The following is a 24,621-nucleotide window of genomic DNA, read 5'->3' on the forward strand; positions in this document are numbered from 1 at the left end:
CGGGAGATTTTTTTATGGAATATCTACATAGGCGTACAGAGGCCCATTATCAGCAACCATCACTCCTGTGTTCCAATGGCACGTTGTGCTAATCCAAGTTTATAATTTTAAAAGGCTAATTGATCACTAGAAAACACTTTTGCAATTAAGTTAGCACAGCTGACAACTGTTGTCCTGATTAAAAAGGCAATAAAACTGGCCTTCTTTAGACAAGTTGAATATCTGGAGCATCAGCGTTTGTGTGTTCGATTACAGGCTCAAATGGCCAGAAACAAAGTACTATTTAATGAATCTGCCAGTTGAGGCATCTGTTTCTCAAACTAGACACTCTAATGTACTTGTCGTCTTGCTCAGTTGTGCACCGGGGCCTCCCACTCCTCTTTCTATTCTGGTTAGGGCCAGTTTACTCTGTTCTGTGAAAGGAGTGGTACACAGCGGTGTACGAGATTTTCCGTTTCTTGGCAATTTCTCGCATGGAATAGCCTGACGAGTTTCAGAAGAAAGGTCTTTGTTTCTAGCCATTTTGAGCCTGTAATCGAACCCACAAATGCTGATGCTCCAGATACTCAACTTGTCTACATAAGGCCAGTTTTATTGCTTATTTAATTCGAACAACAGTTTTCAGCTGTGCTAACATAATTGCAAAAGGGTTTTCTAATGATCAATTAGCTAATCCAAGTTTATCACTTTAAAAGTCTAACACAATGTGCCATTGGAACACAGGAGTGATGGTTGCTGATAATGGGCCTCTGTACGCCTATGTAGAAAGTCCATAAAAAATGGCAGTTTCCAGCTACAATAGTCATTTCCAACATTAACAATGTCTACACTGTATTTCTGATCAATCTGATGTTATTTTAATGGACAAGAAATGTGCTTTTCTTTCAAAAACAAGGACATTTCTAAGTGACCCCAAACTTTTGAACAGTAGTGTATATTTCAGAGGTTTGAAATGAAACAGAAAGGAACGATATAAACCGCTACTTATTTGTGTTCAAACCGTTTCAGAACTTTATTTTGATGGTCGAAACACTGAAATGGATCAACAACCAAAAAAATATGGTCAGAACGAAACGATAGGGAAGTTGTTTTGGTTCCAACCCCTGTATTTTGCCATTAAAAAAAGTAATGCTCCCCCCTACTCTTACTGTTGACGAACGATGCCATTGACATTTGGCAGCTGATTTGAAAGCTAAACACTTGCGCTATGGAAAAACAGGTCCGGAGGGTAGAAAGTTTAATTCAAATTGGTACAGGGTCTTGTCAGGTTTTGCAGCCACAGCCAGGTAATTTGAGAGTTGGTGTCTAAGGACACCCTTCATGCTCCTGACAGTCCCGATCCCAATTAGTGCTACTTTGAAGCGAGGGATGGGGAGGGGTTGTACTGAGGGAGTAAAGGAGGGAGAGGGGGGTAAATGTCACAGGCTGGAGAGAGAGAAGTGGGGTAGCTGACAAGCTCCAATTTTCACTCCTGTGTTATTGTGTTTCATGGCTACCCAAGGGACGCCTGCTCCTGAAGAACACAGAAACACACAGGGAGAGGGATTGCTGGAGAAGGAGAGAAATGGGAGGGAGAAAGAGAGAGATGGGGGGAGAACGTGAGAGCTCGGGAGAGAAAGAGAGGGAAGTAGAGACAGCACACAGATTTGTCAGCAGGAATGTCCTATACCTGTCAGCACAGCTACTCCTTCCTACCCATCTCCCTCATCCCCCTCTCCTTTCCTTCTCTTGTCATGTCTCTTTATACTCCCCACTGGAGCGTGTTGATTATCACTGCAGTCATCCGTGCTGACTTTTTACATTTACACCCACCACAGGTGGGGGTTACATGCTTTTCACCTGAGTCCCTGTATAAGCAAAGTAAGTGACTTTTGCTAGGGACATATTTAATCAAAAGGCCTTGGCCCCTGTGGAGGTCTACACAGTGTGGTCTCAGTGCTGTGAAGATAGTGTGTTGTGTGTGGTTTTCCGTGCAAGGGAAGAGATGTAGCAGCTTGGTGGACTGCATCTTGTGAGGAGAAAACTGTCATTGCTCTGCCATCATCTCACTCTCCTCTGGGATCCTGTGGGATTTATATTTTCTCACATCTCTCTCACTCTTTCTCTCTCACTCATGCTCTCAAACACTCACATGGAGTTATAAGTCAAACAAACACAGGTGATGTGTTGGGGTGGACACCTGTGTGAGTGGGCTAGCTAAGGGGAATTTAACATTCAGTGTGTCTGAAGCACTAAGCTAAGGCCTTTGATTTGAGTAGAGCTGAATAAATGCGGAAACCGACATCTCCCCTAATGCCTCTCCCATATTGACACCCCATATAAAAGCCTACACACACACACACACACACACACACACCCTTCCTTAGGACATATTATTCACATTCCCTCTGTCTGTCTCTCGAGCTTGGCTGAAGAAAAGAGCAAGAGAGGGGGACTGAGAGAGAGAGGGGGGAGGTGGGGGGTGAGGTAGCCCTTGAAATTATGTCTCACTTAAATTTTGACTTTATGGAGTTTATAATTAAACCTTATCTATCACTGTTAATTAGCCAGTATCAGCTTGGCCGTCTCTCTATTTCCACGGCGACGGTGGTGGCAGTGCTTTTGTAGTAAAGGATTTAAAGAGCTCTAATTAGCAGAGAATAGCTCATTGACCTGAAGTATTCCAATATATACTACAACATTATTAGTATCCTGTCCTCTTCCGCTGTCCATTCTCCTTATCACTAGTGTAGTGGTTTGAGGCCTTGGTTACAGAATGGTTATTAAAACAACCAGTATATTGTTATAGTGCATGGGAAAGGTGTGTTAGAGCAGTCATAATGTCTGAGTTCATGTAGAGGGATTTTGCAGTATGGCATTGAATACCATGTCAAAATGGCACCACCAAATCCTAAACCCATTTAACCAACCTGCTGTGTTCTCGGTCGATTTGGACCAATTTACAAGTTTTCTCTCTGAAAAATGTAGTTAATTTCATCTGATTGTCATAAGGTTCCATGACTTTGTCCACACAGGGCAACTGAACACACAAAATACATTTAGATGATTTTCATTACATTTTGGGTGTTTTATTAAATTTTTGTACACCTGTGGTGTTCCCGGTCAAAAATGACCGGTCATTAGAAATTAATGAGTGAGACTACAATTAGTGTATAAAATTGAGTTCAGGCACATGCCCATTCATCAGATAGACACACTTCCTCTCCCAAACCCCCATAACCCGTGGGCGACAGGGTAGCCTAGTGGTTAGAGGGTTGGACTAGTAACCAAAATGGTTGACCCACTGTTCCTAGGCCGTCATTGAAAATAAGAATTTGTTCTTAACTGACTTGCCTAGTAAAATAAAGGTAAAAAATACAAATAAAATATACATGTGTGTTTGAACACACCTCACTCCCCTTCTTGGCTTCCATGGCAACCCCCACGGGAACCACACCTGTTGGCCTTCTCAGAACAAAATCGCAACATTGTTTCAATAATATATTGAACTTTTCTCCCAATTCTGGCATATAAAGCTTTTTGAGGCCTTGCTCACAGTTCATTCTGTGGCATCACAATGACCTAGGGATATGTATACTGTATGTGGGGCTCTTGATCATATCTTTGATCATGACACTTGGGAGGAGAAGCGTCCTTGTTGAATTTTGACACATAAATCACACAATATGTTTCATCTGAGTATTTGTTATAGTCAAAAGAATCCATATATTATGCTTTTTTCACTCAAAAAGTAGTTTAATGAGCTCAGGTCAATGAGGTCTACAGGCCATAAATAACAAATAGAAGTTCAAAACTTGTAATGTTCACAAGAACTTAAGTTGATTAAACATCTAACACAACATTAGGTGATAATATATGCATTATTATGGATTTATAACCAGCTTTAATGGGGCGGTCATTTTGGACCAGGAACACAGGATTAATTATAAAGGGTTTAAACACGGTCTCCCATGCTTGTTCAATGAACCATAAACAATTAATTAACATGCACCTGTGGAACGGTCGTTAAGACACTAGGGAATTAAGGTCACAGTTATGAAAACGTATGACACTAAAGAAGCCTTTCTACTGACTCTGAAAGCACCAAAATAAACATGCCCAGGGTCCCTGCTCATCTGCGTGAATGTGCCTTAGGCATGCTACAAGGAGGCATGAGGACTGCAGATGTGGCCAGGGCAATAAATTGCAGTGTCCGTACTGTGAGACACCTAAGACAGCGCTACAGGGAGACAGGATGGACAGCTGATCGTCCTCACAGGATCGGTACATCCGAACATCACACCTGCGGGACAGGTACAGGATTGCAACAACAACTGCCGAGTTACACCAGGAATGCACAATCCCTCCATCAGTGCTCAGAGTGTCCGCAATAGCCTGAGAGAGGCTGGACTGAGGGCTCTTTACTGACGAGTCGCGGTTTTGTCTCACAAGGGGTGATAGTCGGATTCGCGTTTATAGTCGAAGGAATGAGCGTAACACCGAGTCCTGTACTCTGGAGCGGGATTGATTTGGAGGTGGAGGGTCCGTTATGGTCTGGGGCGGTGTGTCACAGCATCATCAGACTGAGCTTGTTGTCATTGCAGGAAATCTCAAAGCTGTGCGTTACAGGGAAGACATCCTCCTCCCTCATGTGGTACCCTACCTGTAGGCTCATCCTGACATGACCCTACAGCATGACAATGCCACCAGCCATACTGCTCATTCTGTGCGTGATTTCCTGCAAGACAGGAATGTCAGTGTTCTGCCATGGCCAGCGAAGAGCTCGGATCTCAATCCCATTGAGCACGTCTGGGACCTTTTGGATCGGAGGGTGAGGGCTAGGGCCATTCCCCCCAGAAATGTCCAGGAATTTGCAGGTGCCTTGGTGGAAGAGTGGGGTAACATCTCACAGTAAGAACTGGCTAATCTGGCGCAGTCCATGAGGAGGAGATGCACTGCAGTACTTAATGCAGCTGGTTGCCACACCAGACACTGACTGTTACTTTTGATTTTGACCCCCCTTTATTCAGGGACATGTTTTTCCATTTGTGTTAGTCACATGTCTGTGGAACTTGTTCAGTTTATATCTCAGGTGTTGAATCTTATGTTCACACAAATATTTACACATTAAATGCAGTTGACAGTGAGAGGGCGTTTCTGTTTTTGCTGAGTTTAGCTTGGATCGGCAGATTTTTTGTGGAATATCTACGTAGTACAGAGGCCCATTATCAGCAACCATCACTCCTGTGTTCCAATGGCACGTTGTGTTAGCTAATCCAAGTTTATAATTTTAAAAGGCTAATTAGCTAATCATTAGAAAACCATTTTGCAATTATGTTAGCACAGCTGAAAACTCTTGTCCTGATTATTTTAAACTGGCCTTCTTTAGACAAGTTGAGTTTTTCTGGAGCATCAGCGTTTGTGGGTTCGATTGCAGTCTCAAAATGGCCAGAAACAAAGTACTTTCTTCTGAAACTCATCAGTCTATTCTTGTTCTGAGAAATGAAGACTATTCCATGCGAGAAATTGCCAAGAAATGGAAGATCTGGTGCAATGCTGCGTACTAAACGCTTCACAAAACAGAGCAAACTGGCTCAAACTAGAAAGAGGAGTGGAGGCCCCGGTGCACAACTGAGCAAGAGGTAGAGAGTGTCTAGTTTGAGAAACAGACACCTCACGAGTCCTCAGCTGGCAGCTTCAGTAAATAGTACCCGCAAAATACCAGCCTCAACGTCAACAGTGAAGAGGCAACTCCGGGATGCTGGCCTTCTAGGCAGAGTTCCTCTGTCCAGGGTATGTGTTCTTTTGCCCATCTTAATCTTTAATTTTTATTGGCCAGTCTGAGATTACTTTTTCATTGCAACTCTGCTTAGAAGGCCAGCATCCTCTTCACTGTTGAAGTTGAGACTGGTGTTATGCAGGTACTATTTAAAGAAACTGCCAGTTGAGGACTCGTTTCACTGCCAAATATTAAATTAAACCATCTAGCGTTCAGCAGAATAACAACACAATGTCAAATACAGGTAGCCATGTCAAATAATTAACATCCAATCACATTAACCGTTACTTTCACTTCACACGAGCCGCTCAATTTACACTTACACTTTAACATTGATATATCCTGCAATAGATGTCGTTTAATTGGTAACATACATTTTTGTTTTCTTCTAATGCCTCTTAAGGGGAAATAAATCGAAAAGTAATGGAATGTAATCTGATTACAATTTTGTACAGGTAACTAGTAACTAACAGATTACATTTAGAAAGTAACCTATCCAACCCTGCCTTATGTAATGGTAGAAAATAGGGCCAATGAAAATGATTTTAATGCATTGCAGCATTAGGTAAAACTGAGGAACACTGCTTGCCCCATTTGGGTTCCCACAATGAGCCAATCACAATCAAGCATGACATTTCTGTGGCAATTTAATGTAAAACATTCAATGTGCATGCTGCCTGATAAACCACTGAAGCACACACAAGCATCCAAATCTTTTTTACATTTGTATTTAACCTTTATTTATCCAGGCAAGTCAATTAAGAACAAATTATTATTTACAATGACTGCTTCCCAAGCAGCATCACTGTCACATCTGCTTCAGCGCATGAGGAAGTCTCCTCATTTATCTTTGCTATTCTATCAGCTTCAGCAAACCAAACTGCATCAATAGAGGAGGGCTTCACTCTCACTTGCCACTGGCCTTTATCCATCACAAATAATTAAATTGAGCCATCCTTCCCAGCTATGTGACAGCCATTTAAATCTGTCTGTTTGGCTAGTCTTTTGTTCTCCCGAGAGACTGAGATTGATGAAACAGCACATGACATATTTGTCTCTTTCTCAATCGTCTCCCCAAACCTTGCTGACTGACAGGGAGTCCACATTACAAACAATTAAGCCAAAGAGTTTCTGGGGACAGGCAGATCGTCTAAAGGCTCTGAGACAGGCCTATAGACAGTTAATCGATTCATGGGCAGAGCCCAACCCGTCCGTCCATCCGCCGCCTGTGTAGGAACGAGCTGTCTTGCCCTCAAAGAGACAGAGATGGATTCTGTTCACAGGACTGACTGACCACACATAAGAGACAGGCTAGAGAAGACTAGTCGACTGTGAAGTTTATCACAGTCCTGTTCGGATGCAAGCACTGATAGAATAGAACAAAGTGTCGAATAACAGCTCATAAAACACAGAATAAAGTAACCTACGGTTGATAAACTAAGGAACGTAGGGGTACATCATAGTAGTGCAAGCATACAGTTGAAGTCGGAAGTTTACATACACTTAGGTTGGAGTCATTAAAACTCATTTTTCCACCACTCCACAAATTTCTTGTTAACAAACTATAGTTTTGGCAAGTCAGTCTACTTTGTGCATGACACAAGTAATTTTTCCAACAATTGTTTACAGACAGATTTTTTTCACTTATATTTCACTGTATCACAATTCCAGTGGGTCAGAAGTTTACATACACTAAGTTGACTGTGCCTTTACAAGCTTGAAATATTCCAGAAAATGATGTCATGGCTTTAGAAGCTTCTGATTTATAAAGTTTACATAATTTGAGTAAATTGGAGGTGTACCTGTAGATGTATTTCAAGGCCTACGTTCAAACTCAGTGCCTCTTTTCTTGACATCATGGGAAAATCTAAAGAAATCAGCCAAGACCTCATAAAAAAATTGTGGACCTCCACAAGTCTTGTTCATCCTTGGGAGCAATTTCCAAATGCCTGAAGGTAACACATTCGTCTGTAGAAACAACAGTACACCATGGAACCACGAAGCCATCATACCACTTAGGAATGAGACACGTTCTGTCTCCTAGAGATGAACGTACTTTGGTGCGAAAAGTGCAAATCAATCCCAGAACAACAGCAAACGACCTTGTAAATTCCACAAATTAAGTTAAGAAGGCACACCTGTTAATTCAAATGCATTCCAGGTGACTACCTCATGAAGCTGGTTGAGAGAATGAGAATTTTATTTATTTAACCTTTATTTAACTAGGCAAGTCAGATAAGAACAAATTCTTATTTTCAATGACAGCCTAGGAACAGTGGATTGACTGCCCGTTCAGTGGCAGAACAACAGATTTGTACCTTGTCAGCTCGGGGATTTGAACTTGCAACCATTTTGGTTACTAGTCCAACCCTCTAACCACTAGGCTACCCTGCCCCCCCTTGTATTTTCAAGAATGTTTAATGTTACGACGTTGTATTTTTAGTTGTCACTCTGAAATGTCCCCTGATGTTGATCCCTGTACAGGGTTCGCAAAATTAATTCCACAAATTAAGTTAAGAAAGCACACCTGTTAATTAAAATGCATTAAAATGAAGAATCTCAAATATATTTTGATTTGTTTAACACCTTTTTGGTTATTATATGATTCCATATGTGTTAATTCATAGTAAAAAATTAAGAAAAACCCTTCAAAGAGTTGTTCTTTTGACCAGTAGTATACATATACATTTTTTTTTTTTATTTCACCTTTATTTAACCAGGTAGGCTAGTTGAGAACAAGTTCTCATTTGCAACTGCGACCTGGCCAAGATAAAGCATAGCAGTGTGAGCATACAACAAAGAGTTACACATGGAGTCAATAACACAGTAGAAAACAAAGGGGGGGTCTATATACAATGTGTGCAAAAGGCATGAGGAGGTAGGCAAATAATTACAATTTTGCAGATTAACACTGGAGTGATAAATGATCAGATGGTCATGTACAGGTAGAGATATTGGTGTGCAGAAGAGCAGAAAAGTAAATAAATAAAAACAGTATGGGGATGAGGTAGGTGAAAAGGGTGGGCTATTTACCAATAGACTATGTACAGCTGCAGCGATCGGTTAGCTGCTCAGATAGCTGATGTTTGAAGTTGGTGAGGGAGATAAAAGTCTCCAACTTCAGCGATTTTTGCAATTCGTTCCAGTCACAGGCAGCAGAGTACTGGAACGAAAGGCGGCCAAATGAGGTGTTGGCTTTAGGGAGGATCAGTGAGATACACCTGCTGGAGCGCGTGCTACGGATGGGTGTTGCCATCGTGACCAGTGAGCTGAGATAAGGCGGAGCTTTACCTAGCATAGACTTGTAGATGACCTGGAGCCAGTGGGTCTGGCGACGAATATGTAGCGAGGGCCAGCCGACTAGAGCATACAAGTCGCAGTGGTGGGTGGTATAAGGTGCTTTAGTGACAAAACGGATGGCACTGTGATAGACTGCATCCAGTTTGCTGAGTAGAGTGTTGGAAGCCATTTTGTAGATGACATCGCCGAAGTCGAGGATCGGTAGGATAGTCAGTTTTACTAGGGTAAGCTTGGCGGCGTGAGTGAAGGAGGCTTTGTTGCGGAATAGAAAGCCGACTCTTGATTTGATTTTCGATTGGAGATGTTTGATATGAGTCTGGAAGGAGAGTTTGCAGTCTAGCCAGACACCTAGGTACTTATAGACGTCCACATATTCTAGGTCGGAACCATCCAGGGTGGTGATGCTAGTCGGGCATGCAGGTGCAGGCAGCGACCGGTTGAAAAGCATGCATTTGGTTTTACTAGCGTTTAAGAGCAGTTGGAGGCCACGGAAGGAGTGTTGTATGGCATTGAAGCTTGTTTGGAGGTTAGATAGCACAGTGTCCAAAGACGGGCCGAAAGTATATAGAATGGTGTCGTCTGCGTAGAGGTGGATCAGGGAATCGCCCGCAGCAAGAGCAACATCATTGATATACACAGAGAAAAGAGTCGGCCCGAGAATTGAACCCTGTGGCACCCCCATAGAGACTGCCAGAGGACCGGACAGCATGCCCTCCGATTTGACACACTGAACTCTGTCTGCAAAGTAAATGGTGAACCAGGCAAGGCAGTCATCCGAAAAACCGAGGCTACTGAGTCTGCCGTTAAGAATATGGTGATTAACAGAGTCGAAATACAGTTGAAATCAGAAGTTTACATACACCTTAGCCAAATACATTTAAACTCAGTTTTTCACAATTCCTGACATTTATTCAGAGTAAAAATTCCCTGTCTTAGGATGAAAATTTTATTTTAAGACTGTGAAGTGAGAGAATGATTTATTTCAGCTTTTATTTCTTTCATCACATTCCCAGTGGGTCAGAAGTTTACATACACTCAATTGGTATTTGGTAGCATTGCCTTTAAACTGTTTTACTTGGGTCAAACATTTCTGGTAGCCTTCCACAAGCTTCCCACAATAAGTTGGGTGAATTTTGGCCAATTCCTCAAATCAAATCAAATCAAATTTTATTTTTTTATCCTGACAGAGCTGGTGTAACTGAGTCAGGTTTGTAGGCTTCCTTGCTCGCACATGCTTTTTCAGTTCCGCCCACACATTTTCTGCAGGATTGAGGTCAGGGCTTTGTGATGGCCAGTCGAATACCTTGACTTTGTTGTCCTTAAGCCATTTAACCACAACTTTAGAAGTATGCTTGGACCCATTTGCGACCAAGCTTTAACTTCCTGACTGATGTCTTGAGATGTTGCTTCAATATATCCACAATGGTTTCCCCCCTCATGATGCCATCTATATTGTCCACCAGTCCCTCCTGCAACAAAGCACCCCCACAACATGATGCTGCCACCCCCGAGCTTCACGGTTGGGATGGTGGACCTCGGCTTGCAAGCCTCGCCAAATTTCCTCCAAACATAACGGTGGTCATTATGACCAAACAGTTCTATTTTTGTTTCATCAGCACATTTCTCCAAAAAGTTTTTTTTTATGGCAGTTTTGGAGCAGTGGCTTCTTCCTTGCTGAGCGCCCTTTCAGGTTATGTCTTTAGAACTTGTTTTACTGTGGATATAGATACTTTTGTAGCTGTTTCCTCCAGCATTTTCACAAGGTCCTTTGCTGTTGTTCTGGGATTTATTTGCACTTTTCATCTCTAGGAGACAGAACGTGTCTCCTTCCTGAGCGGTATGACGGCTGTGTGGTCCCATTGTGTTTATACTTGCAATACTATTGTTTGTACAGATGAACGTGGTACCTTCAGGCATTTAGAAATGCAATTTTCTATTAATTTCCAATGATGTCAAGCAAAGAGGCACTGAGTTTGAAGGTAGGCCTTGAAATACAGCCACAGGTACACCTCCAATTGACTCAAATTATGTCAATTGGTCTATCAGAAGCTTCTAAATCCATGACATAATTTTCAGGAATTTTCCAAGCTGTTTAAAAGGCACAATAGCTTTTGTCATGCACAAAGTAGATGTCCTAACCGACTTGCCAAAACTATACTTTGTTAACAAGAAATGTGTGGAGTGGTGGAAAAAAGAGTTTAAATGACACCAACCTAAGTGTATGTAAACTTCCGACTTCAACTGTACGTACAAATATGCAAAAATATGAGCATTTTCTTGTTTGCTGATGGCCTTATACAGCTTGTTGAGTGCAGTCGTGGTGCCAGCATCGGCATGTGGTGGAAAATAGATGGCTACGAGAAATATAGATGAAAACTCTCTTGGTAGATACTGTTGTCTACAGCTTATCATGAGGTGCACTACCTCAGGCGAGTAATACCTTGAGACTACCTTAATATTAGACATTGCGCAACAGCTGTTATTGACACAGACACACACCCCCACCCCTTGTCTTACCGGATGTAGCTGTTCTGTCCTGCCAATGCACCTAAAACCCAGCCAACTGTATATTATCTGTGTCGTCGAAACATAAGATATTACAGTTTTTAATGCCCCGTTGTTAGTTGTCTCGAACGGAGCTCATCCAGTTCATTCTCCAGTTCTTGCACCCAGGCCAATTGAACGGATGTTAACGGCGGGTTACCCACTCACCAACAAATTCTCACAAGGCACCCTGATCTGCGCTCCCTGAAACTCCTTCTTTTCTTCATGCGAATGACGGGGATGTGGGTCTTGTCCGGGAGCAACATTATATCCTTCGCGTCAGACTCATTAAAGAAATAATCCAGCTCGAGATGAGATGAGTAATCGCTGTTCTGATATCCAGAAGCTCTTTTAGGACACAAGAGACAGTAGCATCAACATTATGTACAAAATAAGTTAAACTATTTCAAAGCACAATTGCCATTTTGTGTGTAGAACGGCAGCGATCCACTCCGGCGCCATTCTAGCCATCAAATCTGAGCTTCCTCTGTCCTTGTCTCATTAATTCCTCTCAAAGCTCATTGGTGGAGGAGGTCTGAGAAAACAAGGAGTGGACAGCTAGTAATGTTTTCAAAAATGTTCCTCTCTGACAAACGAAAGAAATGGCAATGAATACATAATTTACCCTGTCTCTACTCAAACGTAATAAACTCAGCATAAAAAGAAACGTCCTCTCACTGTCAACTGCGTTTATTTTCAGCAAACTTAACATGTGTAAATATTTGTATGAACATAACTAGATGCAACAACTGAGACATAAACTGAACAAGTCCCACAGACATGTGACTAACAGAAATGGAATAATGCATCCCTGAACAAAGGGGGGTCAAAATCAAAAGTAACAGTCAGTATCTGGTGTGGCCACCAGCTGCATTAAGTACTGCACCAGATTAGCCAGTTATTGCTGTGAGATGTTACACCACTCTTCTACCAAGGCACCTGCAAGTTCCTGGACATTTCTGGGGGGAATGGCCCTAGCCCTCACCCTCCGATCCAACAGGTCCCAGACGTGCGCAATGGGATTGAGATCAGGGCTCTTCGCTGGCCATGGCAGAACACTGACATTCCTGTCTTGCAGGAAATCACGCACAGAACGAGCAGTATGGCTGGTGGCATTGTCACGCTGGAGGGTCATCATGTGAGGGAGGAGGATGTCTTTCCTGCAATGACAACAAGCTCAGTCCGATAATTCTGTGACACACCGCCCCAGACCATGACGGACCCTCCACCTCCAAATCCCAATCCCGCTCCAGAGTACAGGCTTAGGTGTAATGCTCATTCCTTCGAAGATAAACGCTAATCCGACCATCACCCCTGGTGAGACAAAACTGCGACTCGTCAGTGAAGAGCACTTTTTGCCAGTCCTGTCTGGTCCAGAGACGGGGGGGTTTGTGCCCATAGGCAACATTGTTGCCAGTGATGTCTGGTGAGTACCTGCCTTACAACAGGCTTACAAGTCCTCAGTCCAGCTTCTCTCAGCCTATTGCGGACAGTCTGAGCACTGGGGTGCGTCACCTGAGTGGGTTGATTCACTGATGTGGTCATCCTGTCTGGGTTGGCGCCCCCCCCCCTTGGGTTGTGCCATGGCGGAGATCTTTGTGGGCTATACTCGGCCCTGTCTCAGGATGGTAAGTTGGTGGTTGAAGATATCCCTCTAGTGGTGTGGGGGCTGTGCTTTGGCAAAGTGGGTGGGGTTATATCCTTCCTGTTTGGCCCTGTCCGGGGGTGTCCTCGGATGGGTCCACAGTGTCTCCTGACCCCTCCTGTCTCAGCCTCCAGTATTTATGCTGCAGTAGTTTATGTGCCAGGGGGCTAGGGTCAGTTTGTTATATCTGGAGTACTTCTCCTGTCCTATTCGGTGTCCTATGTGAATCTAAGTGTGCGTTCTCTAATTCTCTCCTTCTCTCTCTCGGAGGACCTGAGCCCTAGGACCATGCCCCAGGACTACCTGACATGATGACTCCTTGCTGTCCCCAGTCCATCTGACTGTGCTGCTGCTCCAGTTTCAACTGTTCTGCCTTATTATTATACGACCATCCTGGTCATTTATGAACATTTGAACATCTTGGCCATGTTCTGTTATAATCTCCACCCGGCACAGCCAGAAGAGGACTGGCCACCCCACATAGCCTGGTTCCTCTCTAGGTTTCTTCCTAGGTTTTGGCCTTTCTAGGGAGTTTTTCCTAGCCACCGTGCTTCTACACCTGCATTGCTTGCTGTTTGGTGTTTTAGGCTGGGTTTCTGTACAGCACTTTGAGATATCAGCTGATGTACGAAGGGCTATATAAATAAATTTGATTTGATGGAGGGATTGTGCATTCCTGGTGTATCTCGGGCAGATGTTGTTGCCATCCTGCACCTCTTCCGCAGGTGTGATGTTTGGATGTACCGATCCTGTGCAGGTGTTGTTACACGTGGTCTGTCACGGCGAGGACGATCAGCTGTCCATCCTGTCTCCCTGTAGTGCTGTCTTAGGCATCTCACAGTACGGACATTGCAATTTATTGCCCTGGCTACATCTGCAGTCCTCATGCCTCCTTGCAGCATGCCTAAGGCACGTTCACGCAGATGAGCAGGGACCCTGGGCATCTTTCTTTTGGTGAAGTTATTTGGATTTTTACGAATTATCTTTGAAGGACAGGGTCCTAAAAAAGGGACGTTTAAAAACAAATTATATATACACTACTGTTCAAAAGTTTGGGTTCACTAAGAAAAGCACATTTTGTGTCCATTAAAATAACATCAAGTTGATAAGAAATACAGTGTAGACATTGTTAATGTTGTTAATGACTATTGTATTTATAAGTCCAAAAGTGGATGCAGCATTTGTGCAAGTTTGAGCATGTGTCCATTCGGCATATTTTTTTTTATCAGCATGAATTAGATTGAGCAATAAAAGCCCCACTTCTATTCCATAGGCTGAGATCCGCTTTACACAGCTGTTGCAACATCGCATTTTCCACTGGCTGTCAAGTGGTTTCAAAAACAGTGATTGATAGGTAGCTTAAACTTCTTGAATTCAAACATTGTTGGGTTCAAATACACATTTAGATTTGTGAACAGCCATCCACCACAACCACAATCCATATGGCGCAAATAGCTAAATGAAGGAGCAGCAGTGTGATTCGCATCAATGCACTATGTAGATATCATTAAGTGACATCCGTAGACTACTCCCCTGCTGTCATCCGTACCTCCAAGCGTGTATTCAAATTGGATAATCTTTGGATGCCGACAGCAGTCACACCATTGGAAGACATAGCTTGGACTGTGGCCTACAAAAGCATATTCCTGCTCTTTTTCCTCGATCCATCAAACACATTTGGTGTGTCATCATAGTTGTCTCTGATTTGCGGTCAGACTCGCTCAGGTGGAACAAACTTAATATTGCACCTTTTATCAATGCTGATTTGAATGTCATTGAGAAAACAGGGTCAAAAAAAATTGGGGCCACAAACAGTCTCTCTGAATTTCAAAGTAATCCTCGAAGTAATAATTTAGTTTTTCAAAAGTATCTGATTACATAACATTACGTTACTCCCCAACCCTGCATAAGGGGAAGGGATGTGTGTGTGTGTTGTGTTGTGAAGCAAGTGACATCTGTGGAAGACAGCTAACACATAAAGGTCAGGGGATGACAAAGCTCTGGCAACAGAAACAAGGAGTAATGTACCAGGCGACTTGACAGCACTAACGTCTTTGACTGCCCACTGAGTTAATATAGAAATATAGGGCATTCTCTTGCTCTAATGTTTTTTTGCAATGCTTATTAAAATAACCTATATTCTGCTTCCATGGGACATAGGGTATATTAGCTAAATTTTCACCGGGTGTTAGCTTAACTAAAGCAGAGGCAAGTTGTCCCTCCCGACTCATTGAAGAGAAAATGTGTCTAATCTGAGGGAAGTAATCGCAATTCTTGTGTCCAGAATCTCTTTTTGGTCATAAGAGACGGTAGCAGCATTATGTACAAAACAAGTTATGAACAATTTGAAAAAACAAACAAAATAGCATGGATAGTTAAGAGCCGATAAGACGACAGTCATCCACTCCGGAGCCATCATAGACTGTTGAGCTTGTTACACAGTGATCTTAAGGCTATGTGGTGAGAGTACTGAGACGAGTGGGGAGTCCTTTGAGCAGCTCATTGAGGATGCTAATGGTGACGCCAGGCAAAGGCACCGAGATAGGGCTGTCTGGGAGACATCTACAGCAAATAAGAATTCATGATTATGGGTAATATGATGGAGAGACCTACATGCAGAGTAGCTTCCACCGTCAAAACTATAGGAGGAATGACTTTTTTCTTTGTTTTTGTAAGTTTTGCTTAAGGGAATACATCTACATTTCAACTTTAGAGTTGTAACATTCAGAGACACTGCTGACATTTATATTTCAACAGGTTTATACATCTGACTGTGCATATGCAATGTTACTAATGCTAGTGACTTCTATGAGGTTTCTTTGCATCCATGAACATTAGTTCCTATGCGGTAGTTATTCAGATAAGCTCAAATTAAAAAACAGTAACACTTTGTGTCTCATAAAAAAGACACACCAGTATTTATCAATGATACAAACAAGAACCCGTATTGTACACTGGATATGCATGATTCCACACGACGACAGTATACTTATTGAGATCTGCATTACACACAGTATAATGAGAATCGGGCCACCAGAATATGTATTCCAGTCTGGATAATGTTATGTAATTCACTTTAATTGCTCACCCCCCCCCCCCCTCCTATAAAGCATCTGTTTGGCTTGAGATTCACATTTATCCACAAAAGGGTTGAGTAAAGAAAATGCTTACATTGGGTAAAAAAAAAAATACTCCAGGCCTCTCATGAATGACTAAAACTAGATTGAAATTATAATGGACCTATATGTTTTCAAATAACTGCCCTTTTTCTAGACCGCAAATTATTTTGACAAAAAAATCTGTGCAGCCCTCGGGTGAATTTTGAAATCCAAATGTGGCCCTCGATCTTAAGGAAGCTAGGAACTATTAGCTAACCTATTGTTAGTTTTAGCTGTATGCAAAAGTGAACAACGTTTTTCCCTCTCTGTGAGTAAAAAAAGAATGTTGATTTGACCCCGCCCTAGGTGAGATCCAATGAGCTTCCTAAACAAGGTAATGAAGGCAGTACCTTATGACATTGCATGCAAGGTGCCAAATCAGAATTCATTTTTCGATTTTAACAACTACTGCATTACTATATCTCCCTCCCTCCCACGCCTCGCATATAGACACTGTACTGGTTTGCACTACTGGAGTGGGGGCACAAATTCTATCTGGAAGGTTTTGCCACCCCGTAGAGCTGGACCTGATCTGCTTGCTAGTGGCGATGACACTAGTCAGACAACTTTACCAGGATGAGCTTAGACTCAAAATACACTGTCAAACTCTTCTCTAAAGCCTTATCTCTGATGAAGCACGCTAAATTGGCTGTGCTAGCAAACTACATGTAAAATAAGACTACCCTCACATATCTGAAATGACATGAATACTGATCATGAAAAAGCATGCAGTTACAGTGCCTTCAGAAAGTATTCATACCCCTTGACTTATTATTTATTTTGTTACAGCCTGAATTCTAAATGGATTAAATAAAAAAACACCCCATAATGAAAACATGTTTTTAGACATTTTGGTAAAGATATTTCTCATTTAAATAATTATTCACACCCCTGAGTCAATACTTTGTAGAAGCACCTTTGGCAGCGATTACAGCTGTGAGTCTGGCTGGGTAAGTGCCATGTCCATCGTAAGGAGGAGACCAAGGCGCAGCATGGTAAGCGTACATTCTTAATTTATTAAACGAATGAACACTGAAACAAAATAACAAACAACCGAACGAACCGTGAAGCTATACACATGAGTGCTAACAGGCAACTACACATAGACAAGAACCTACAAATACCCTAGGGAAAATGGCAACCTAAATATGATCCCCAATCAGAGACAGCAATAAACAGCTGCCTCTGATTGGGAACCAATTTAGGCCACCATAGACCTACATATACCTACACATACAAAAACAAGCATATCCACCCTCGTCACACCCTGACCTGAACAAAATAATAAAGAAAACATAGATAACTAAGGTCAGGGCGTGACAGGTAAGTCTCTAAGAGCTTTCCACACCTGGATTGTGCAACATTTGCTCATTATTCTTTAAACAAAAAATGGTTGTTGATCATTGCTGGACAATCTGTTTCAGGACTTGCCATAGACTTCCAAGTAGATTTATGTCAAAACTGTAACTCAGGAACATTCACTATCTTCTAAGTAACCAACTCCAGTGTAGTTTTGGCCTTGTTTTTAAGGTTTTTGTCCTGCTGAAATGTGAATTAATCTCTGTGTCTGGTGGAAAGCAGACTGAACCAGGTTTTCCTCTAGGATTTTGCCTGTGCTTAGATCTATTCTGTTTATTTTTTTATCCCGAAAAACTCCTCCGTCCTTAACGATTACAAGCATACCCATAACATGATGTAGCACACTGTAAACGGTGCGTAACTGGCTGCAGGGAAGTCAGGCGCAGGAGAGCAGAAATGGGTAACAACTGGAGCACTTTAATAATGCACAAAACAAGCTGTACCCAGAACAACAAAATAAGGGGTAAAATAACCCGTCGCAAAACCAGACATAAGTGCACATGCCCTTACAACAAACAATCTCACACAAAGACATGGGGGGGAACAGAGGGTAAAATACACAACAAGTAATGAGGGAATAGGTGTGTGGGAAAACAAGACAAAACAAATGGAAAATGAAAGGTGGATCAGCGATGGCTAGAAGACTGGTGACGTCGACTGCCGAACACCGCCCGAACAAGGAGAGGACCCGACTTCGGCGGAAGTCGTGACACAAACACATAACATGATGCAGCCTCCACTAGGATTGAAAATATGGACATTGGTACTCAGTAATGTGTTAAGTTGGATTTGCCCAAAACATAACACTGTATTCCGGACAAAAAGTAAATTTCTTTGACACATTATTTGCAGATTTACTTTAGTGCCCTGTTGCAAACAGGATGCATGTTTTGGAAACAAATTATTCTGTACATGCTTGTTTGAGTTTCTACATTTTATTACAGGGAAAAATCAACATTTCAGTAAAAGTGTGGGTTTTAGCCAGCCGGTTAATTTTCAATCGCAGTCCCTGGGCATGTTATTAAAAACAATTACAACAACAATACAGATAAACAATGAGCACATGCAGCGCAACATAGTACAAGCATCACTTAGCAAGCAGCAATCCGAGCAATAGCATAAAAAGCTACTAAACAAAATATGTTCATAAAAGCAACAGTGTTAACACACCTCAAAAGTTACAGACAACAGATAACATGGAAAGCGGCAATACACTGCTAAGGATTATGTTCACAAGTCTGATTGTCCTTGAGCCATGCCTTTATGTTTTTTGAGGTGTGATAGGTGGTGCAGTTATGCGTGTCTGATGGCAGTGTGTTCCAGACAAGGGAGGCTCTCACAGAGAAAGCAGTTTGACTCCAGGTGCTTTTCCTTAAGGGAAGTATACAGTCACCTCTCCTGGCAGACCTTGTGGATCTGCTGCCACGTTTTTTGGAGGGGGAGCCAGGCCATTTAGGATCTTGAATACAAGACATTAGTTTGTGTATTGCGCAAGATTTTCCCAACTCAGGAGCTCATGCTTTCTGAGGATGTGACGGTGATGATGGCTATTGGGCTTTCTACCAAGCACTTTGAGAACCTGTTTGTAGACAGACTGAATGGGTTTTAATGTCATACAGCAAGCTTGGGCCCAACTAGTCAAGCAGTATGTTAAGTGGGGGAGTATCATAACATGGAAGTACAGTTTTACTGCCTCTGTAGTCAAACAATTTAGTATGTATCGGAAATTAGCTAGGTTACCTTTTTCACCTGCATTTTGAAAGAGAGGTTGGAATCAGGTACTTAAAATAGGATACCACCTGGAGCTTCTCCCTTGACACATACTGTACACATCTGGCTCAGCAGCATCGGTTGCTTTCTTTGTGAAGAACATGCAGACTGTTTTCTTTCACATTGAGAGGCAAACATGAGTCACTGAGCCTCTTTGTAACATGGAACATTGCAGTAGTGAGTTCTTGTGCAGCTTGTTGTTTGCTCTTTGCATGCCCATATATCACTGTGTCATCTGCATACATTTGAACTTCAGACCCAATACAGACAGAAGGCAGATCATTCATGTACAGACTGAACAGGAGGGGCTTCAGTATTAACCCTTGGGGCATGCCCACATCATAGCTGAGAGTGGGCGACATCTCATTGCTCACTCTGACACACTGGGTTCTGCCATCAAGATATGATTTCATCCATCTCAAGGCAAGTTGAACTTGGACAGTTTTGTGATGAGACATCATGATTGCTATAAAAAATAAATAAAGAATCACACACTATTTGTTTAAACTCCCAGTAATTTATTGGGTAAAACACCAATAAAGGAGGCACAGTGTTGCCCAAACCTTGGTGTTTTACCCAATAAATTGTTGAAATTACTGGGAGTTTATATAAAGTGTATAAAGTGTGCAACTCTATTTATTTATTTGTATAGCTTACAGTTATTTGCCATTAGTCAGCACCTCTACACTATATAATTTTATCTGCGTGTGCACCAGCTCATGCTTTTTATGAGAACCTCATGATTAACAGTGTCAAAGGCATTCCTTACGTCTAGAAACACAGCCCCAACAGCGACCCATTTGTGTCACGCCCTGATCTGTTTCACCTGTCTTGGTGATTGTCTCCACCCACTAGTCCCTGGTGTATTTATCCCTGTGATTCCTGTCTCTCTGTGCCAGTTCATCTTGTTTTGCCAAGTCAACAAATGTTTCACCTAGCTCTTATTTTTCCCCACTCTGTTTTTTCCTAGCCCTCCTGGTTTTGACCCTTGCCTGTCCTGACACTGAATCCGCCTGCCTGACCACTCTGCCTGTTCTAACCTCAAGCCCTGGTACTGTTTGGACTCTGACCTGGCTTATGAACTCTTGCCTGTTCTGACCTCGAGCCTGCCTGTACTGTTTGGACTCTGACCTGGTTTATGAACTCTCGCCTGTTCTGACCTCGAGCCTGCCTATCCCCTGGTACTGTTTTGACTCTGACCTGGTTTATGAACTCTCGCATGTCCTGACCTCGAGCCTGCCTATCCCCTGGTACTGTTTGGACTCTGACCTGGATTATGAACTCTTGCCTGTCCTGACCTCGAGCCTGCCTATCCCCTGGTACTATTTGGACTCTGACCTGGTTTATGAACTCTGTCCCTGACCAGCCTTTTGCCTACCCTTTTGGTGTAATAAATATCGGAACTCAACCATCTGCCTCCTGTGTCTGCATTTGGGTCTCGCCTTGTGCCCTTATAATTTGTCCATCTTGGTCTTCACATTTTTCCCGAAGTAAGCCATTGGAAGTTTTTAGCTCTGAAGCCAAACTGCATGGAATGCAATGTGAAGAGAGGGGGGCAATCAGTTTAGGGGGGCAATCAGTTGCTCTGCTAAAATATTTTCAGCAACTTTTGACACCACAGGTAGAAATACTAATGGACCTTACGTCAGCAGGGTAACCGGATTTAAAGATCGGTATTATTATGGCTGACTTCCAGACCTTTAGGAAAAACACCCTGATCAATTAAATGTGTTGGTGACCTTAGTTATGGGGCCAGTGAGTGACTCTTTATAGTTTTTAAGAAAGGTAAAGTCCAGCCCAAACACATCCTTGGCTTTATAGTTCTTTAGTGAGCTAATCATGTTCACCTCTGACTAAGAAACCTCCCTTATGGTGAAGACAGTTTGCGTGTCATCCACTGGCGCTGAGCCCAAGAAACCAGTGGAGGGGTTCTGTGTCAGTACCTTGAAAGAGTCAACAAACCAGAAATTTAAGGCTGTTGCTATTTCGATTGCATCCTGTGTTAGACTGTCATTCATATTGATCAGTATTGTGGAGTAATTCCAATGTTGTTGATCCATCCTCAGCTTTTCTCCTATCATAGCCATTATACTATGCAACTGTTTTAAAGTCACCTTTGGCCTCATGGTGAAATACCTGAGCAGTTTCCTTCCTTTCTGGCAACTGAGTTAGGAAGGATGCCTGTATATTGTATAGTGACTGGGTGTATTGGTACACCATCCAGTGTAATTAACAACTTTACCATTCTCAAAGGGATACTGAATTACTTTTTTTAACTTTTACCCATCTACCAATAGGTGCCATCTTTGGTCATAGTGATTGAATCTGTGTTTGAAATTCACTGCTTGGCTAAGGGACCTTACAGATAATTGTGCACGTGTGGTACAGAGATGAGGTTGTCATAAAAAATCATGTTAAACACTATTATTGAGTCCATGCAAAATACTCCTGAACTTATTTAGGCTTGCCATAATAAAGGGGTTGAATATCTATTGACTGCAGACATTTTAGCTTATTTGTAATTAGTTTGTAAAAATGTCTGAAAACGTAAATCTCAATTTAATCCATGTTTAATTCAGGCTGTAACACAACAAAATGTGAAAAATGTCAAGGGGTGTGAGTACTTTATGAAGGTACTGTACTTGTATAACTAATGATCGAGCTAAATATGCACAATTTCTTTGCATGGAAAAATTGGAAGTTAGTTGTTCTGGCTGTGTTTTTTAAGAGGTGATCATAATATAACCAAATTATTTTAACATTTCTTAAAGGCCCAGTGCAGTCAAAATCGTGTTTTTGTATTTCCACACTATGAGGTTGGAATAATACTCTGAAATTGTGAAAACTATGATTTATTTAAGAGCTGTTTGAAAATAATGCCTGTTTTGGCCTGCCTGGTGAGTAGGGCTAGGATGATACCAGTATTGCAATATTATGACAAAAATTAAAACACGAAGCAGATCGTGGAATTCTTTGGTCCTTTAAAAACCTGCTATATATAACATATTGTATACTTTAGCTTGGAAAATAAATAAATGTGACAATGTTTGTTTTTAACATTAGGGCTGTTTTCCTAAAGAAGTTAAAACCGCTTTGTGCTTTGTGCTTTGTTTCCTTACCATGATACTAATGAGTATTCACCTGTATTGCTTGCTGTTTGGGGTTTTAGGCTGGGTTTCTGTACAGCACTTTGAGATATCAGCTGATGTACGAAGGGCTATATAAATACATTTGATTTGATTTGGTATCATTCCAGCCCTACTGGTGACATAAGCAGGTGATGAATTAGTTAATAGACCAAGAAGAAAGAGTTCCAAACCTCTCTGCCAACAACTGCTAGTTTTCCCCTCCCCACTCAAACAACTCCCAGACAGTCTTAGCAAAATTCTTGCTTGAGAAACTGTTTTTCTTTTTGACCATTAATTGAAAACAATTTCAGTAAGGTACTTAATTGTTACCCAGAAATAATTTGATATTGAGATAAAAACGGCTGCAGTTGTCAACGGTTTTAGCGATGCTGGGGATCTCCCTTACCCCCTGAAGGCAAATCGAATGTTCAGTAAATGATACACTCTCATTGTGTAGCCTACTCCAAGTAGGCCTAGAGTAGACTAATAAAACTGCTTGGAATCAGTGGACTGATACAAGGTACACTGTTTTGAGATTATAATTAGAGTAGATTAATATGATAAAATGGCCTGCCCTGTTCTTCATTCACAATTGGTGATTACATAATAATGCATAATTCGCTTCCCTTCGCTCATCTTCACCGCCATTCTTCCCCACCACACTATACTTAATTTATTTCATCTGTTGGTATATGTGTGGAATTAATCTAGGTGTAGTTTAGGTTCAGTTTTTAGGCAATTATCATTGGGGTGATTATCAAGTGGGCACGGTACCTTTAACTATCGGGAGAAGAAGTTGAGCAGGCCCTACTGTCGGGAGGATTTAGTTAAAGAAATTAGATGCCCTCATTAAACAGGTTATAACTCCAGTTCTGTTTGTGAAAATATGATTCTAACAACAACCGTGTGTTTTATATAGGAAGGTCATAAAAACAATATACAAGAAAATGTATTTCAAAAGAACAGAAAAGCATGTTTTGTGTCTGTGCTTAGTAGCCAAGGCTATGGCTGCACCATGACAATGAAATCAACGTATTCATTTAGCAGACATCACAGGCCCTGCCCTAAAGTGAACACACATATATTTTACAGTAATGTAATATAACAGAACAAAATTGGTAGGATATTTTTCCCAAATGGCTATTGTTGATTGTCAACAGTAGCCTATTCATATGAGGAATGTATGGAACCAAGGTCATTCTAGGAGAAAGTCATATTTTGAAAGATACCATCCTGGTGGTCATCAGTCTCTTCATTCTCTATTTTGACAATTGATAATATTGTCACACATCAGACTATTGTCAATTTAATATTGTCTTTAGGCCACATCTATCATTATGTATTTTGTATTATTATTATGTGTTTGAAAGTAATTTCAAATGAGTTTAGGTGTAGTTTGGACGGGGCAACTGTTGTCTTACAGTCAGAAAATACACTATCGTCTTATTCTAGTATAAACAGTCTATGCGCTTCTGGATCAAGAAACACATTTTCTGACTGATTACAATTTAAATTAGGTGTCCTGAGGTTTCTTATAACCTATTTTAACATACAAAAAATTTATTCATTTAGCAATTTAAGTAAATATCAACGGTCAGCATGACTGTCATGGCCATTCTAGTAGTTATGGAATTTTGAAGTTTAATGTATCTAAAACATATTTTGGGTTGTGATGGAGTAAGACAGGTGAACTAAGCCCAAAATGCATTTATTATTTATATACTGAACAAAAATATGAATGCAACATTTAAAGTGTTGGCCCCATGTTTCATGAGCTGAAATAAAAGATCCCATAAATGTTCCCTTCGCACAAATACATTTGAAGGCGGAAGTTTACATAGACTTAGGTAGGAGTCATTAAAACTCGTTTTTCAACCACTCCACAAATGTCTTGTTAACAAACAATAGTTTTAGCATCTACTTTTTGCATGACACAAGCCATTTTTCCAACAATTGTTT

Source organism: Oncorhynchus kisutch, linkage group LG7, assembly GCF_002021735.2.
Source record: "Oncorhynchus kisutch isolate 150728-3 linkage group LG7, Okis_V2, whole genome shotgun sequence".
In the NCBI taxonomy this organism is placed as follows: Eukaryota; Metazoa; Chordata; class Actinopteri; order Salmoniformes; family Salmonidae; genus Oncorhynchus; species Oncorhynchus kisutch.